This window comes from Ranitomeya variabilis, chromosome 3 (genome assembly GCF_051348905.1).
Source record: "Ranitomeya variabilis isolate aRanVar5 chromosome 3, aRanVar5.hap1, whole genome shotgun sequence".
NCBI classification, from domain to species: domain Eukaryota; kingdom Metazoa; phylum Chordata; class Amphibia; order Anura; family Dendrobatidae; genus Ranitomeya; species Ranitomeya variabilis.
Window position 1 is genome coordinate 378,314,296 of NC_135234.1, and position 16,696 is coordinate 378,330,991.

General features: G+C 43.4%; 2 non-coding genes across 2 annotated transcripts; both read right to left on the reverse strand.

Moving 5' to 3' along the window:
• Positions 1-6,569: 6,569 nt before the first annotated feature.
• Positions 6,570-6,752, reverse strand: LOC143763820 (U2 spliceosomal RNA). The gene has a single exon (XR_013212831.1). It is a non-coding gene; the product is annotated as a U2 spliceosomal RNA (small nuclear RNA).
• A 7,757-nt stretch (positions 6,753-14,509) lies between these two features.
• LOC143818719 (U2 spliceosomal RNA) lies at positions 14,510-14,692 on the reverse strand. The gene has a single exon (XR_013224676.1). It is a non-coding gene; the product is annotated as a U2 spliceosomal RNA (small nuclear RNA).
• Between the last annotated feature and the right edge of the window lie 2,004 nt (positions 14,693-16,696).

A 16,696-nucleotide genomic window follows, 5' to 3' on the forward strand; every position in this document is an offset into this window, starting at 1 on the left:
GATCCGTCAAGACCACCACACGATGTTTAGCTCCTTCGAGCCAATATCGCCACTCCTCAAATGCCCACTTCATAGCCAACAACTCCCGATTACCAACATCATAATTCCGCTCGGCAGGCGAAAACTTTCTTGAAAAGAAAGCACATGGCTTCATCACAGAGCCATCAGAGCTTCTCTGCGACAAAACAGCCCCTGCTCCAATCTCAGAAGCATCAACCTCGACCTGAAAGGGGAGAGAGACATCTGGCTGACATAAGACTGGAGCTGAAGAAAACCGGTGCTTCAGCTCCCGAAAGGCCTCCACGGCCGCAGGAGACCAATTAGTCACATCAGAACCATTCTTGGTCAAATCCGTCAAAGGTTTAACCACGCTAGAAAAATTAGCGATGAAACGACGGTAAAAATTAGCAAAACCCAAGAACTTCTGAAGACTCTTAACAGACGTGGGCTGAGTCCAGTCATGAATAGCCTGGACCTTGACTGGGTCCATCTCCATAGTAGAAGGAGAAAAAATAAAACCCAAAAAGGAGACCTTCTGTACTCCGAAGAGGCATTTTGAGCCCTTCACAAATAAAGCATTAGCACGCAAGACCTGAAACACCATCCTGACCTGCTTCACATGGGACTCCCAATCATCAGAAAAGACCAAAATGTCATCCAGATAAACAATCATAAATTTATCCAGATATTCTCGGAAGATGTCATGCATGAAGGACTGAAACACAGAAGGAGCATTAGAGAGTCCAAAAGGCATCACTAAGTACTCAAAATGGCCTTCGGGCGTATTAAATGCTGTTTTCCATTCATCTCCCTGCTTAATGCGCACAAGGTTATACGCACGATGGAGATCTCTCTTGGTGAACCAACTGGCACCCTTAATCCGAGCAAACAAATCAGACAATAGTGGCAAAGGATACTGAAATTTGACTGTAATTTTATTCAGAAGACGATAATCTATACAAGGTCTCAAAGAACCGTCCTTCTTGGCCACAAAAAAAAATCCTGCACCAAGAGGGGAAGAGGATGGGCGAATATGTCCCTTCTCCAAAGACTCCTTTATATAACTCCGCATCGCGGCATGCTCTGGTATAGACAAATTAAAAAGTCGTCCCTTAGGGAATTTACTACCAGGAATTAAATTTATAGCACAGTCACAATCCCTATGAGGGGGCAGGGCACTGGACCTGGGCTCATCAAATACATCCTGGAAGTCAGACAAAAACTCAGGGACCTCAGAAGGAGTGGAAGAAGCAATAGACACCAACGGAGTATCGCCATGAATTCCCTGACAACCCCAACTCGACACAGACATAGCTTTCCAATCTAAAACTGGATTATGAGCTTGCAGCCATGGCAGACCCAAAACGACAACATCATGCAAATTATGCAGAACAAGAAAGCGAATCACCTCCTTATGTACGGGAGTCATGCACATGGTCATTTGCGTCCAATACTGAGGCTTATTCTCAGCCAATGGCGTAGCATCAATTCCCCTCAGAGGAATAGGAAATTCCAAAGGCTCCAGGACAAAACCACAGCGCCTGGCAAACGACAAATTCATCAGATTCAGGGCAGCACCCGAATTCACAAAAACCATAACCGGGTAGGACGACAAAGAACAAATCAAAGTAACAGACAAAATAAATTTAGGCTGTATAGTACCAATGGTGACAGGTTTAGCGATTTTTTTAAGCGTTTAGAGCATGCTGAGATAACATGAGTAGAATCACCACAGTAAAAGCACAACCCATTTTGACGTCTATGACTTTGTCGCTCAATCCTGGTCAGAGTTCGGTCACATTGCATAGACTCAGGTCTCTGTCCAGAAAATACCGCCAAAGGATGAGCAGATTTGCGCTCCCGCAAACGCCGATCAACCTGAATGGCTAAAGCGATAGAATCACTCAGACTTGTAGGGGTGGGAAACCCCACCATAACATTCTTAACGGCCTCAGAAAGACCTTCTCTGAAATTTGCAGCCAGGGCACACTCATTCCATTGAGTAAGCACCGACCATTTACGAAATTTTTGACAATACACCTCTGCTTCATCCTGACCTTGAGAGATAGCCAGCAACGCTTTTTCTGCCTGATTCTCAAGATTAGGCTCCTCATAAAGCAGTCCAAGAGCCAGAAAAAATGCATCTACATTAAGCAATGCAGGATCTCCTGGCGCCAGAGAGAAAGCCCAATCTTGAGGGTCGCAACGCAACAAGGAGATAACAATTTTAACTTGCTGAGCGGAATCACCAGAGGAACGAGGTATCAGAGATAGAAATAACTTACAATTATTCTTAAAATTTAGAAAACTAGATCTATCTCCAGAAAACAACTCAGGAATGGGTATCTTTGGTTCTGACATAGGACTATGAATAACAAAATCCTGAATACTTTGCACCCGTGCAGTAAGATAATCCACACTAGAAGTCAGAGTCTGAACATTCATGTCTGCAGCTGAGCTCAAAACCACCCAGAGTTCAAGGGGATGAAAGAAGCTAAACAGACTGCAGCAAAGGAAAAGCGGGAGGGAAAAAAAAAAAAAGTACTCAGGTCTTCTTTTTATCCCACTTCTGCGATGCATTAAACACTTTTAGGCCTGCTATACTGTTATGATCCTTAGTGGTTGAGGATCACAAATTACTCCAGCTAAGTAACAAACATAGGACAAGCTCTAGGGAGGTGGCAAACTGGACTGACCGCAAATCTGAACCTATCCAAACACACTAGAAGTAGCCGGTGAACGTGCCTAAAAATCCTAGACGTCTCGAGCCAGCCTGAGGAACTAACTACCCCTAGAGAGAGAGAAAGAAAGACCTCTCTTGCCTCCAGAGAAATAATCCCCAAAGATATAGAAGCCCCCAACAAATAATAACGGTGAGGTAAGAGGAAGGCACATACACAGGGGTGAAAGCAGATTCAGCAAATGAGGCCCACTAATACTAGATAGCAGAAAATAGAAAAGGGAATCTATGCGGTCAGTAAAAAACCCTTACAAAATATCCACTCTGAGATTTCAAGAACCCCCACACCAACTAACGGTGTGGGGGGAGAAACTCAGTCCCCTAGAGCAACCAGCAAGCGAGGAAATCACATTTTAGCGAGCTGGACTAAAAACATAATGAACGCTGATAATCAAAAAATGATCAATCAAAAACTTAGCTTGTCTTGGAGAGACTGGGAGCAAGGTAGACAAGGAATCTGAAGAGCACTGAATACATTGATAGCAGGCAAGGAACTGAGTATCCAGGTGGGCTAAATAGGAAACCAACCAAGGATAACGAACCAGCTGATGCTGCAACCTGCAGAAAGACAACACTACACAGTACCGCTTGTGACCACTAGAGGGAGCCCAAAAATAGAGTTCACAACAGGGTCCCCAATTAACCTTCCACGTCCCTCCGAGCAAGGAGGCCACGGCGAGGGTCAGGGATCTTCGATGCTCTCCATATCCGAAGCCATGGAAGTGCCTTTTTGGTGCTCCCAGCATCCAACCAGACTCTCACCTTCACGGAGCAGGGAGCCCTGTTTCGTGTTGATTTCTCAGCCCAAAGCTGACCGTAGTTTCGATTTATAAAAATTCATCTTCCTGACCCGAAGGCCAGGAAAAGAAGGGGGTGCTTAAGAAAGTATGAAAGTTTAGGTGCAGCGTGCTACGGAGTCCAAGAATTACCTGGGATCCCAAACCAAGTAAGCTCAGAGTCCCACTAGGGCGACCACTCCCAGGGCACATTGTACCTCAAGCCCTCACACCCAGCCAATTGATCTCGATTCTGGGGGGCCATGGTTTCCACCAGATGACTGTATGAGCCACCTGGCATACTAGCAAGTGCACCAAACCAGTGTGTATAGTGTATCAATGTACTAAATGGCAGGAGCAGGATACCTTTTTCGAAAAATACTCCACTTGATCTTAGCCAAAAGGCTTAGAAGCAGTGACCCAACTTGGTTTCGCACATGTAGTGTGCCATGGACTACGAAAGACACCTGTTGTGAAGACAGAGCCAAAGATTGCCGTCAGGAAGACATCTTGAAGAACACTGGACACCTTAAAAACAACAGTTCTGCTGCTTGTTCTAGATGCATTTCATACATTTTTACTCTGCCTAACGCTACCTATTTTAACACACCCTCCCTCCCCCTTTTGTTCCCATGCGCATCAACACCAGGAGGAGAGAGGAGAAACAATCAACAAACAAATAAGCAGCTGTTTTCCATTACCTCTCCTTCTGTTGAGTACTCACCTGCTGTTGCTTCTTTAGCAGACTCAAGATGGCTGCTGCACAGCCAGATAATGGCCAAGGGCCCATTGTGACATGTGCAGTGTTCCATTCACACATTCCATCTACTGCAGGCAGTGCACCTGGCTGGCTTCAAACCATTAGGACACTCAGATAGACAAAGATAGGCAGCACATTCAAACACCACACACACCAAACATTTCTTTTTTTTTTTATTTAATCCACATACACAAAATTAAGAAGTCGGTTCTCCACAAGAGGGAGACAATGTTTCACAAAAAAAACCATAGCGCGAAAAAAAAAAAAAAAATAGAAATGCATGGAATCCAGCAATACCTACACATGGGAATCTAGAATTAAAACAGAAGGTACTAATGCAAGGGAACTGGCTAGGTAGGTGGTGTGCGTGCAACAATGTACCAAAGGCCAAATACATTATTGCAGTTTATCACAACTATAGCAAGCGGCAAAACACTTGTTAATAGATAGATACTTAGATAGATAGAGTACAATACACCATGTTCCAAATTATTATGCAAATTGGATTTAAGTGTCATAAAAATGTAATTGTTTTGTTTTTCAAATACACTCATGGATGGTATTTTGTCTCAGGGCTCAATGGATCACTGAAATCAATCTTAAACACATGTGGTAAATAGTTTTCCAGGTGATTCTAATGAAAGAAAAACTACTTAAAAATGATGTCCCACATTATTAAGCAGGCCACAGGTTTCTAGCAATATGGGAAGTAAAAAGGATCTCTCTGCTGCTGAAAAGCGTTAAATAGTGCAATGCCTTGGACAAGGTATGAAAACATTAGATATTTCATGAAAACTTAAGAGTGATCATCATACTGTGAAGAGATTTGTGACTGAAACAGAGCACAGACAGAGTTCATGCAGATAAAGGCATAATGAGGAAGGTTTCTGCCAGACAAATTCATTGGATTAAGAGACCAGCTGCCAAAATACCATTACAAAGCAGCAAACAGTTATTTGAAGCTGCTGGTGCCTCTGGAGTCCCTCGAACCTCAAGGTGTAGGATCCTTCAAAGCCTTACTGTGGTGCATAAACCTACTACTGGCCACCCATAAACAGTGTTCACAAGCAGAAACGGTTGCAGTGGGCCCAGACATACATGAAGACTAATTTTCAAACAGTCTTGTTTACTGATGAGTGTCAAGCAACCCTGGATGGTCCAGATGGATGCAGTAGTGGATGGTTGGTGGATGGCCACCATGTCCCAAAAAGGCTGCGACGTCAGCAAGGAGGAGGAGGAGTCATGTTTTGGGCCGGAATCATGGGGAGACAGCTGGTAGGGCCCTTTAAGGTTCCTGAAGGTGTGAAAATGACCTCCGCAAAGTATATAGAGTTTCTGACTGACAATTTTCTTCCATGGTATAAAAAGCAGAAATGTGCCTTCAGGAGCAAAATCATCTTCATGCATGACAATGCACCATCTCATGGTGCAAAGAATGCCTCTGAGTCATTGGCTGCTATGGGCATAAAAGGAGATAAACTCATGGTGTGGCCACCATCTTCCCCTGACCTCAACCCTATAGAGAACCTTTGGAGTATCATCAAGCAAAAGATCTATGAGGGTGGGAGGCAGTTCACATCAAAACAGCAGCACTGGGAGGCTATTCTGTCTTCATGCAAAGAAATACAAGCAGAAACTCTCCAAAAACTCACAAGTTCAATGGATGCAAGAATTGTGAAGGTGATATCAAAGAAGGGTTCTTATGTTAACATGTAACTTGGCCTGTTAGGATGTTTTTGAGTTAAATAACTTTTTTTTTTCAGTGAATGTGACCTCCTAATGCTGCAAATTCCACAAATGAGCATTTACAGTTCTTTAAAACATATCAAATGTTTGGAAATTCTACTGTGCCTAATAATTTGGAACAGTGCATTTTGAGTTTTTATTCATTTTGGAGATTATGCTTTTATCATTGGGAGGTTTCTTCAATAAAATTTGATGTATACTCTAATGGGTGATGACTTTTATTAGACTGGCTGTCATTTGCACCGACCGTTTAGGCAAATCCGAGAAAAATGTAATTTGCATAATAATTTGGAACATGGTGTAATGACATTACAAATTGAAAACAATACAATACAATGCTTTACATCGGTGAAAACAATGAACACACAAGATATAGCAAAGTTGGTCAACTTCAACCAAATTGCGTTTTGGCATCTGAAATGTACAATTTTGAACCTGAAAAAACAACTGAAGGGACAAAAAGAGGAAAGAAAGAATTCAAATATCAGTCCAAAAACACAACTTGCATTGATTTCAATTCAATCTGTTTTTGGAAACTGGATTAGGGAAGGGGTGCACCTATCCTGGAGGTACTGCAATATCAGGTCAATGCGTGGAGTGGACAGAGCAAGCTCTTTTTCCATCTCTTTGTTCTAAAAATTCATTTAATATATGGTCCCCAGATAGGGGACGTATCAGATATTAAACTGATAAGAACAGATTTTTTGATTGAAGCAACATCCAAAGCTCTGAAAAATAGGACTGAAGTCACACCAAAACAGTGCACAAGGCAAGGATTCATGTAGACCCTTCCCATAAGAGAGGGTCCTGTTATGATCCTTAGTGGTTGAGGATCACAAATTACTCCAGCTAAGTAACAAACATAGGACAAGCTCTAGGGAGGTGGCACTACTAACTAACGGTGTGGGGGGAGAAACTCAGTCCCCTAGAGCAACCAGCAAGCGAGGAAATCACATTTTAGCGAGCTGGACTAAAAACATAATGAACGCTGATAATCAAAAAATGATCAATCAAAAACTTAGCTTGTCTTGGAGAGACTGGGAGCAAGGTAGACACAAGGAATCTGAAGAGCACTGAATACATTGATAGCAGGCAAGGAACTGAGTATCCAGGTGGGCTAAATAGGAAACCAACCAAGGATAACGAACCAGCTGATGCTGCAACCTGCAGAAAGACAACACTACACAGTACCGCTTGTGACCACTAGAGGGAGCCTAAAAATAGAGTTCACAACAGTACCCCCCCCTTGAGGAGGGGTCACCGAACCCTCATCAAGACCCCCAGGGCGATCAGGATGAGCCGCGTGGAAGGCACGAACCAAATCGGCCGCATGAACATCAGAGGCGACAACCCAGGAATTATCCTCCTGACCATAGCCCTTCCACTTCACCAAATACTGAAGCCTCCGTCTAGTGATACGAGAATCCAAAATCTTCTCCACCATGTACTCCAATTCGCCCTCGACCAGCACCGGAGCAGGAGGCTCAACAGAAGGAACCACAGGTACCACATACCTCCGCAACAAAGACCTATGGAACACATTATGAATGGCAAACGATGCTGGGAGATCCAAACGAAAAGACACCAGGTTAAGGATTTCCAAGATCTTATAAGGACCGATGAAGCGAGGCTTGAATTTAGGAGAGGAGACCTTCATAGGAACATACCGAGAAGACAGCCACACCAAATCCCCAACACGAAGTCGGGGACCCACACCGCGGCGGCGGTTGGCAAAGCGCTGAGCCTTCTCCTGTGACAACCTCAAATTGTCCACCACATGGTTCCAAATCTGCTGCAACCTATCCACCACAGAATCCACCCCAGGACAGTCAGAAGGCTCAACCTGACCCGAGGAAAAACGAGGATGGAAACCAGAATTGCAGAAAAAAGGCGAAACCAAAGTAGCAGAACTAGCCCGATTATTAAGGGCAAACTCGGCCAAAGGCAAAAAAGTCACCCAATCATCCTGATCAGCAGAAACAAAACATCTCAAATAAGTTTCCAACGTCTGATTAGTTCGCTCGGTTTGGCCATTAGTCTGAGGATGGAAGGCCGACGAAAAAGACAAATCAATGCCCATCTTAGCACAAAAAGTCCGCCAAAACCTGGACACAAACTGGGATCCTCTATCAGATACAATATTTTCAGGAATGCCGTGCAAGCGAACCACATTCTGAAAAAATAGAGGAACCAAATCGGAGGAAGAAGGCAACTTAGGCAAGGGCACCAAATGGACCATCTTGGAAAAACGATCACACACCACCCAGATGACAGACATTTTCTGAGATACTGGAAGATCCGAAATAAAATCCATGGAAATGTGCGTCCAAGGCCTTTTCGGAACAGGCAAAGGCAAAAGCAAACCGCTGGCACGAGAACAGCAAGGCTTAGCCCGAGCACAAATCCCACAAGACTGCACAAAGGAACGCACATCCCGCGACAAGGAAGGCCACCAGAAGGACCTAGCCACCAAATCTCTGGTACCAAAAATCCCAGGATGACCCGCCAACACCGAAGAATGAACCTCGGAAATAACTCTGCTGGTCCATCTATCCGGGACAAACAGTCTCTCTGGTGGACAACGGTCAGGTCTATCCGCCTGAAATTTCTGCAGCACTCGTCGCAAATCTGGGGAAATGGCAGACAAAATAACTCCCTCTCCGAGAATACCAGCCGGCTCAGAAACTCCCGGAGAGTCAGGCACAAAACTCCTAGAAAGTGCATCAGCTTTCACGTTCTTCGAACCGGGCAGGTATGAGACCACGAAGTTGAAACGGGAGAAAATCAACGACCAACGAGCCTGTGTAGGATTCAGGCGCTTGGCAGATTCAAGGTAAATCAGATTTTTGTGATCCGTCAAGACCACCACACGATGTTTAGCTCCTTCGAGCCAATATCGCCACTCCTCAAATGCCCACTTCATAGCCAACAACTCCCGATTACCAACATCATAATTCCGCTCGGCAGGCGAAAACTTTCTTGAAAAGAAAGCACATGGCTTCATCACAGAGCCATCAGAGCTTCTCTGCGACAAAACAGCCCCTGCTCCAATCTCAGAAGCATCAACCTCGACCTGAAAGGGGAGAGAGACATCTGGCTGACATAAGACTGGAGCTGAAGAAAACCGGTGCTTCAGCTCCCGAAAGGCCTCCACGGCCGCAGGAGACCAATTAGTCACATCAGAACCATTCTTGGTCAAATCCGTCAAAGGTTTAACCACGCTAGAAAAATTAGCGATGAAACGACGGTAAAAATTAGCAAAACCCAAGAACTTCTGAAGACTCTTAACAGACGTGGGCTGAGTCCAGTCATGAATAGCCTGGACCTTGACTGGGTCCATCTCCATAGTAGAAGGAGAAAAAATAAAACCCAAAAAGGAGACCTTCTGTACTCCGAAGAGGCATTTTGAGCCCTTCACAAATAAAGCATTAGCACGCAAGACCTGAAACACCATCCTGACCTGCTTCACATGGGACTCCCAATCATCAGAAAAGACCAAAATGTCATCCAGATAAACAATCATAAATTTATCCAGATATTCTCGGAAGATGTCATGCATGAAGGACTGAAACACAGAAGGAGCATTAGAGAGTCCAAAAGGCATCACTAAGTACTCAAAATGGCCTTCGGGCGTATTAAATGCTGTTTTCCATTCATCTCCCTGCTTAATGCGCACAAGGTTATACGCACGATGGAGATCTCTCTTGGTGAACCAACTGGCACCCTTAATCCGAGCAAACAAATCAGACAATAGTGGCAAAGGATACTGAAATTTGACTGTAATTTTATTCAGAAGACGATAATCTATACAAGGTCTCAAAGAACCGTCCTTCTTGGCCACAAAAAAAAATCCTGCACCAAGAGGGGAAGAGGATGGGCGAATATGTCCCTTCTCCAAAGACTCCTTTATATAACTCCGCATCGCGGCATGCTCTGGTATAGACAAATTAAAAAGTCGTCCCTTAGGGAATTTACTACCAGGAATTAAATTTATAGCACAGTCACAATCCCTATGAGGGGGCAGGGCACTGGACCTGGGCTCATCAAATACATCCTGGAAGTCAGACAAAAACTCAGGGACCTCAGAAGGAGTGGAAGAAGCAATAGACACCAACGGAGTATCGCCATGAATTCCCTGACAACCCCAACTCGACACAGACATAGCTTTCCAATCTAAAACTGGATTATGAGCTTGCAGCCATGGCAGACCCAAAACGACAACATCATGCAAATTATGCAGAACAAGAAAGCGAATCACCTCCTTATGTACGGGAGTCATGCACATGGTCATTTGCGTCCAATACTGAGGCTTATTCTCAGCCAATGGCGTAGCATCAATTCCCCTCAGAGGAATAGGAAATTCCAAAGGCTCCAGGACAAAACCACAGCGCCTGGCAAACGACAAATTCATCAGATTCAGGGCAGCACCCGAATTCACAAAAACCATAACCGGGTAGGACGACAAAGAACAAATCAAAGTAACAGACAAAATAAATTTAGGCTGTATAGTACCAATGGTGACAGGTTTAGCGATTTTTTTAAGCGTTTAGAGCATGCTGAGATAACATGAGTAGAATCACCACAGTAAAAGCACAACCCATTTTGACGTCTATGACTTTGTCGCTCAATCCTGGTCAGAGTTCGGTCACATTGCATAGACTCAGGTCTCTGTCCAGAAAATACCGCCAAAGGATGAGCAGATTTGCGCTCCCGCAAACGCCGATCAACCTGAATGGCTAAAGCGATAGAATCACTCAGACTTGTAGGGGTGGGAAACCCCACCATAACATTCTTAACGGCCTCAGAAAGACCTTCTCTGAAATTTGCAGCCAGGGCACACTCATTCCATTGAGTAAGCACCGACCATTTACGAAATTTTTGACAATCCACCTCTGCTTCATCCTGACCTTGAGAGATAGCCAGCAACGCTTTTTCTGCCTGATTCTCAAGATTAGGCTCCTCATAAAGCAGTCCAAGAGCCAGAAAAAATGCATCTACATTAAGCAATGCAGGATCTCCTGGCGCCAGAGAGAAAGCCCAATCTTGAGGGTCGCAACGCAACAAGGAGATAACAATTTTAACTTGCTGAGCGGAATCACCAGAGGAACGAGGTATCAGAGATAGAAATAACTTACAATTATTCTTAAAATTTAGAAAACTAGATCTATCTCCAGAAAACAACTCAGGAATGGGTATCTTTGGTTCTGACATAGGACTATGAATAACAAAATCCTGAATACTTTGCACCCGTGCAGTAAGATAATCCACACTAGAAGTCAGAGTCTGAACATTCATGTCTGCAGCTGAGCTCAAAACCACCCAGAGTTCAAGGGGATGAAAGAAGCTAAACAGACTGCAGCAAAGGAAAAGCGGGAGGGAAAAAAAAAAAAAGTACTCAGGTCTTCTTTTTATCCCACTTCTGCGATGCATTAAACACTTTTAGGCCTGCTATACTGTTATGATCCTTAGTGGTTGAGGATCACAAATTACTCCAGCTAAGTAACAAACATAGGACAAGCTCTAGGGAGGTGGCAAACTGGACTGACCGCAAATCTGAACCTATCCAAACACACTAGAAGTAGCCGGTGAACGTGCCTAAAAATCCTAGACGTCTCGAGCCAGCCTGAGGAACTAACTACCCCTAGAGAGAGAGAAAGAAAGACCTCTCTTGCCTCCAGAGAAATAATCCCCAAAGATATAGAAGCCCCCAACAAATAATAACGGTGAGGTAAGAGGAAGGCACATACACAGGGGTGAAAGCAGATTCAGCAAATGAGGCCCACTAATACTAGATAGCAGAAAATAGAAAAGGGAATCTATGCGGTCAGTAAAAAACCCTTACAAAATATCCACTCTGAGATTTCAAGAACCCCCACACCAACTAACGGTGTGGGGGGAGAAACTCAGTCCCCTAGAGCAACCAGCAAGCGAGGAAATCACATTTTAGCGAGCTGGACTAAAAACATAATGAACGCTGATAATCAAAAAATGATCAATCAAAAACTTAGCTTGTCTTGGAGAGACTGGGAGCAAGGTAGACAAGGAATCTGAAGAGCACTGAATACATTGATAGCAGGCAAGGAACTGAGTATCCAGGTGGGCTAAATAGGAAACCAACCAAGGATAACGAACCAGCTGATGCTGCAACCTGCAGAAAGACAACACTACACAGTACCGCTTGTGACCACTAGAGGGAGCCCAAAAATAGAGTTCAGTAGAGATAATGGCCAAGGGCCCATTGTGACATGTGCAGTGTTCCATTCACACATTCCATCTACTGCAGGCAGTGCACCTGGCTGGCTACAAACCATTAGGACACTCAGATGGACAAAGATAGGCAGCACATTCAAACACCACACACCAAACATTTTTATTTTTTTTAATTTAATCCACATACACAAAATTAAGAAGTCGGTTCTCCACAAGAGGGAGACAATGTTTCACAAAAGAAACCATAGCGCCCAAAAAAAAAAAAAAAATAGAAATGCATGGAACCCAGCAATACCTACACATGGGAATCTTGAATTAAAACAGAAGGTACTAATGCAAGGGAACTGGCTAGGTAGGTGGTGTGCATGCAACAATGTACCAAAGGCCAAATACATTATTGCAGTTTATCACAACTATAGCAAGCGGCAAAACACTTGTTAATAGATAGATACTTAGATAGATAGAGTACAATACACCATGTTCCAAATTATTATGCAAATTGGATTTAAGTGTGATAAATATGTATTTGTTTTGTTTTTCAAATACACTCATGGATGGTATTTTGTCTCAGGGCTCAATGGATCACTGAAATCAATCTTAAACACAAATAGTTTTCCAGGTGATTCTAATGAAAGAAAAACTACTTAAAAATGATGTCCCACATTATTAAGCAGGCCACAGGTTTCTAGCAATATGGGAAGTAAAAAGATCTCTCTGCTGCTGAAAAGCGTTAAATAGTGCAATGCCTTGGACAAGGTATGAAAACATTAGATATTTCACGAAAAGAGTGGTCATCATACTGTGAAGAGATTTGTGACTGAAACAGAGCACATACAGAGTTCATGCAGATAAAGGCATAATGAGGAAGGTTTCTGCCAGACAAATTCATTGGATTAAGAGACCAGCTGCCAAAATACCATTACAAAGCAGCAAACAGTTATTTGAAGCTGCTGGTGCCTCTGGAGTCCCTCGAACCTCAAGGTGTAGGATCCTTCAAAGCCTTACTGTGGTGCATAAACCTACTACTGGCCACCCATAAACAGTGTTCACAAGCAGAAACGGTTGCAGTGGGCCCAGACATACATGAAGACTAATTTTCAAACAGTCTTGTTTACTGATGAGCGTCAAGCAACCCTGGATGGTCCAGATGGATGCAGTAGTGGATGGTTGGTGGATGGCCACCATGTCCCAAAAAGGCTGCGACGTCAGCAAGGAGGAGGAGGAGTCATGTTTTGGGCCTGAATCATGGGGAGACAGCTGGTAGGGCCCTTTAAGGTTCCTGAAGGTGTGAAAATGAGCTCCGCAAAGTATATAGAGTTTCTGACTGACAATTTTCTTCCATGGTATAAAAAGCAGAAATGTGCCTTCAGGAGCAAAATCATCTTCATGCATGACAATGCACCATCTCATGGTGCAAAGAATGCCTCTGAGTCATTGGCTGCTATGGGCATAAAAGGATATAAACTCATGGTGTGGCCACCATCTTCCCCTGACCTCAACCCTATAGAGAACCTTTGGAGTATCATCAAGCAAAAGATCTATGAGGGTGGGAGGCAGTTCACATCAAAACAGCAGCACTGGGAGGCTATTCTGTCTTCATACAAAGAAATACAAGCAGAAACTCTCCAAAAACTCACAAGTTCAATGGATGCAAGAATTGTGAAGGTGATATCAAAGAAGGGTTCCTATGTTAACATGTAACTTGGCCTGTTAGGATGTTTTTGAGTTAAATAACTTTTTTTTTTCAGTGAATGTGACCTCCTAATGCTGCAAATTCCACAAATGAGCATTTACAGTTCTTTAAAACATATCAAATGTTTAGAAATTCTACTGTGCCTAATAATTTGGAACAGTGCATTTTGAGTTTTTATTCATTTTGGAGATTATGCTTTTATCATTGGGAGGTTTCTTCAATAAAATTTGATGTATACTCTAACGGGTGATGACTTTTATTAGACTGGCTGTCATTTGCACCGACCGTTTAGGCAAATCCGAGAAAAATGTAATTTGCATAATAATTTGGAACATGGTGTAATGACATTACAAATTGAAAACAATACAATACAATGCTTTACATCGGTGAAAACAATGAACACACAAGATATAGCAAAGTTGGTCAACTTCAACCAAATTGCGTTTGGCATCTGAAATGTACAATTTTGAACCTGAAAAAACAAATGAAGGGACAAAAAGAGGAAAGAAAGAATTCAAATATCAGTCCAAAAACACAACTTGCATTGATTTCAATTCAATCTGTTTTTGGAAACCGGATTAGGGAAGGGGTGCACCTGTCCTGGAGGTACTGCAATATCAGGTCAATGCGTGGAGTGGACAGAGCAAGCTCTTTTTCCATCTCTTTGTTCTAAAAATTCATTTAATATATGGTCCCCAGATAGGGGACGTATCAGATATTAAACTGATAAGAACAGATTTTTTGATTGAAGCAACATCCAAGGCTCTGAAAAATAGGACTGAAGTCACACCAAAACAGCGTACAAGGCAAGGATTCATGTGGACCCTTCCCATAAGAGAGGGTCCCCAATTAACCTTCCACGTCCCTCCGAGCAAGGAGGCCACGGCGAGGGTCAGGGATCTTCGATGCTCTCCATATCCGAAGCCATGGAAGTACCTTTTTCGTGCTCCCAGCATCCAACCGGACTCTCAACTTCACGGAGCAGGGAGCCCTGTTTCGTGTTGATTTCTCAGCCCAAAGCTGACCGTAGTTTCGATTTATAAAAATTCACCTTCCTGAACCGAAGGCCAGGAAAAGAAGGGGGTGCTTAAGAAAGTATGAAAGGTTAGGTGCGGCGTGCTACGGAGTCCAAGAATTACCTGGGATCCCAAACCAAGTAAGCTCAGAGTCCCACTAGGGCGACCACTCCCGAGGCACGTTGTACCTCAAGCCCTCACACTCAGCCAATTGATCTCGATTATGGGGGGGGCCATGGTTTCCACCAGATGACTGTATGAGCCACCTGGCATACTAGCAAGTGCACCAAACCAGTGTGTATAGTGTATCAATGTACTAAATGGCAGGAGCAGGCTACCTTTTTTGAAAAATACTCCACTTGATCTTAGCCAAAAGGCTTAGAAGCAGTGACCCAACTTGGTTTCGCACATGTAGTGTGCCATGGACTACGAAAGACACCTGTTGTGAAGACAGAGCCAAAGATTGCCGTCAGGAAGACATCTTGAAGAACACTGGACACCTTAAAAACAACAGTTCTGCTGCTTGTTCTAGATGCATTTCATACATTTTTACTCTGCCTAACGCTACCTATTTTAACACACCCTCCCTCCCCCTTTTGTTCCCATGCGCATCAACACCAGCAGGAGAGAGGAGGAACAATCAAAAAACAAATAAGCAGCTGTCTTCCCTTACCTCTCCTTCTGTTGAGTACTTACCTGCTGTAGCTTCTTCAGCAGACTCAAGATGGCTGCTGCACAGCCAGATAATGGCCAAGGGCCCATTGTGACATGTGCAGTGTTCCATTCACACATTCCATCTACTGCAGGCAGTGCACCTGGCTGGCTACAAACCATTAGGACACTCAGATGGACAAAGATAGGCAGCACATTCAAACACCACACACCAAACATTTTTATTTTTTTTAATTTAATCCACATACACAAAATTAAGAAGTCGGTTCTCCACAAGAGGGAGACAATGTTTCACAAAAGAAACCATAGCGCCCAAAAAAAAAAAAAAATAGAAATGCATGGAACCCAGCAATACCTACACATGGGAATCTTGAATTAAAACAGAAGGTACTAATGCAAGGGAACTGGCTAGGTAGGTGGTGTGCATGCAACAATGTACCAAAGGCCAAATACATTATTGCAGTTTATCACAACTATAGCAAGCGGCAAAACACTTGTTAATAGATAGATACTTAGATAGATAGAGTACAATACACCATGTTCCAAATTATTATGCAAATTGGATTTAAGTGTGATAAATATGTATTTGTTTTGTTTTTCAAATACACTCATGGATGGTATTTTGTCTCAGGGCTCAATGGATCACTGAAATCAATCTTAAACACAAATAGTTTTCCAGGTGATTCTAATGAAAGAAAAACTACTTAAAAATGATGTCCCACATTATTAAGCAGGCCACAGGTTTCTAGCAATATGGGAAGTAAAAAGATCTCTCTGCTGCTGAAAAGCGTTAAATAGTGCAATGCCTTGGACAAGGTATGAAAACATTAGATATTTCACGAAAAGAGTGGTCATCATACTGTGAAGAGATTTGTGACTGAAACAGAGCACATACAGAGTTCATGCAGATAAAGGCATAATGAGGAAGGTTTCTGCCAGACAAATTCATTGGATTAAGAGACCAGCTGCCAAAATACCATTACAAAGCAGCAAACAGTTATTTGAAGCTGCTGGTGCCTCTGGAGTCCCTCGAACCTCAAGGTGTAGGATCCTTCAAAGCCTTACTGTGGTGCATAAACCTAC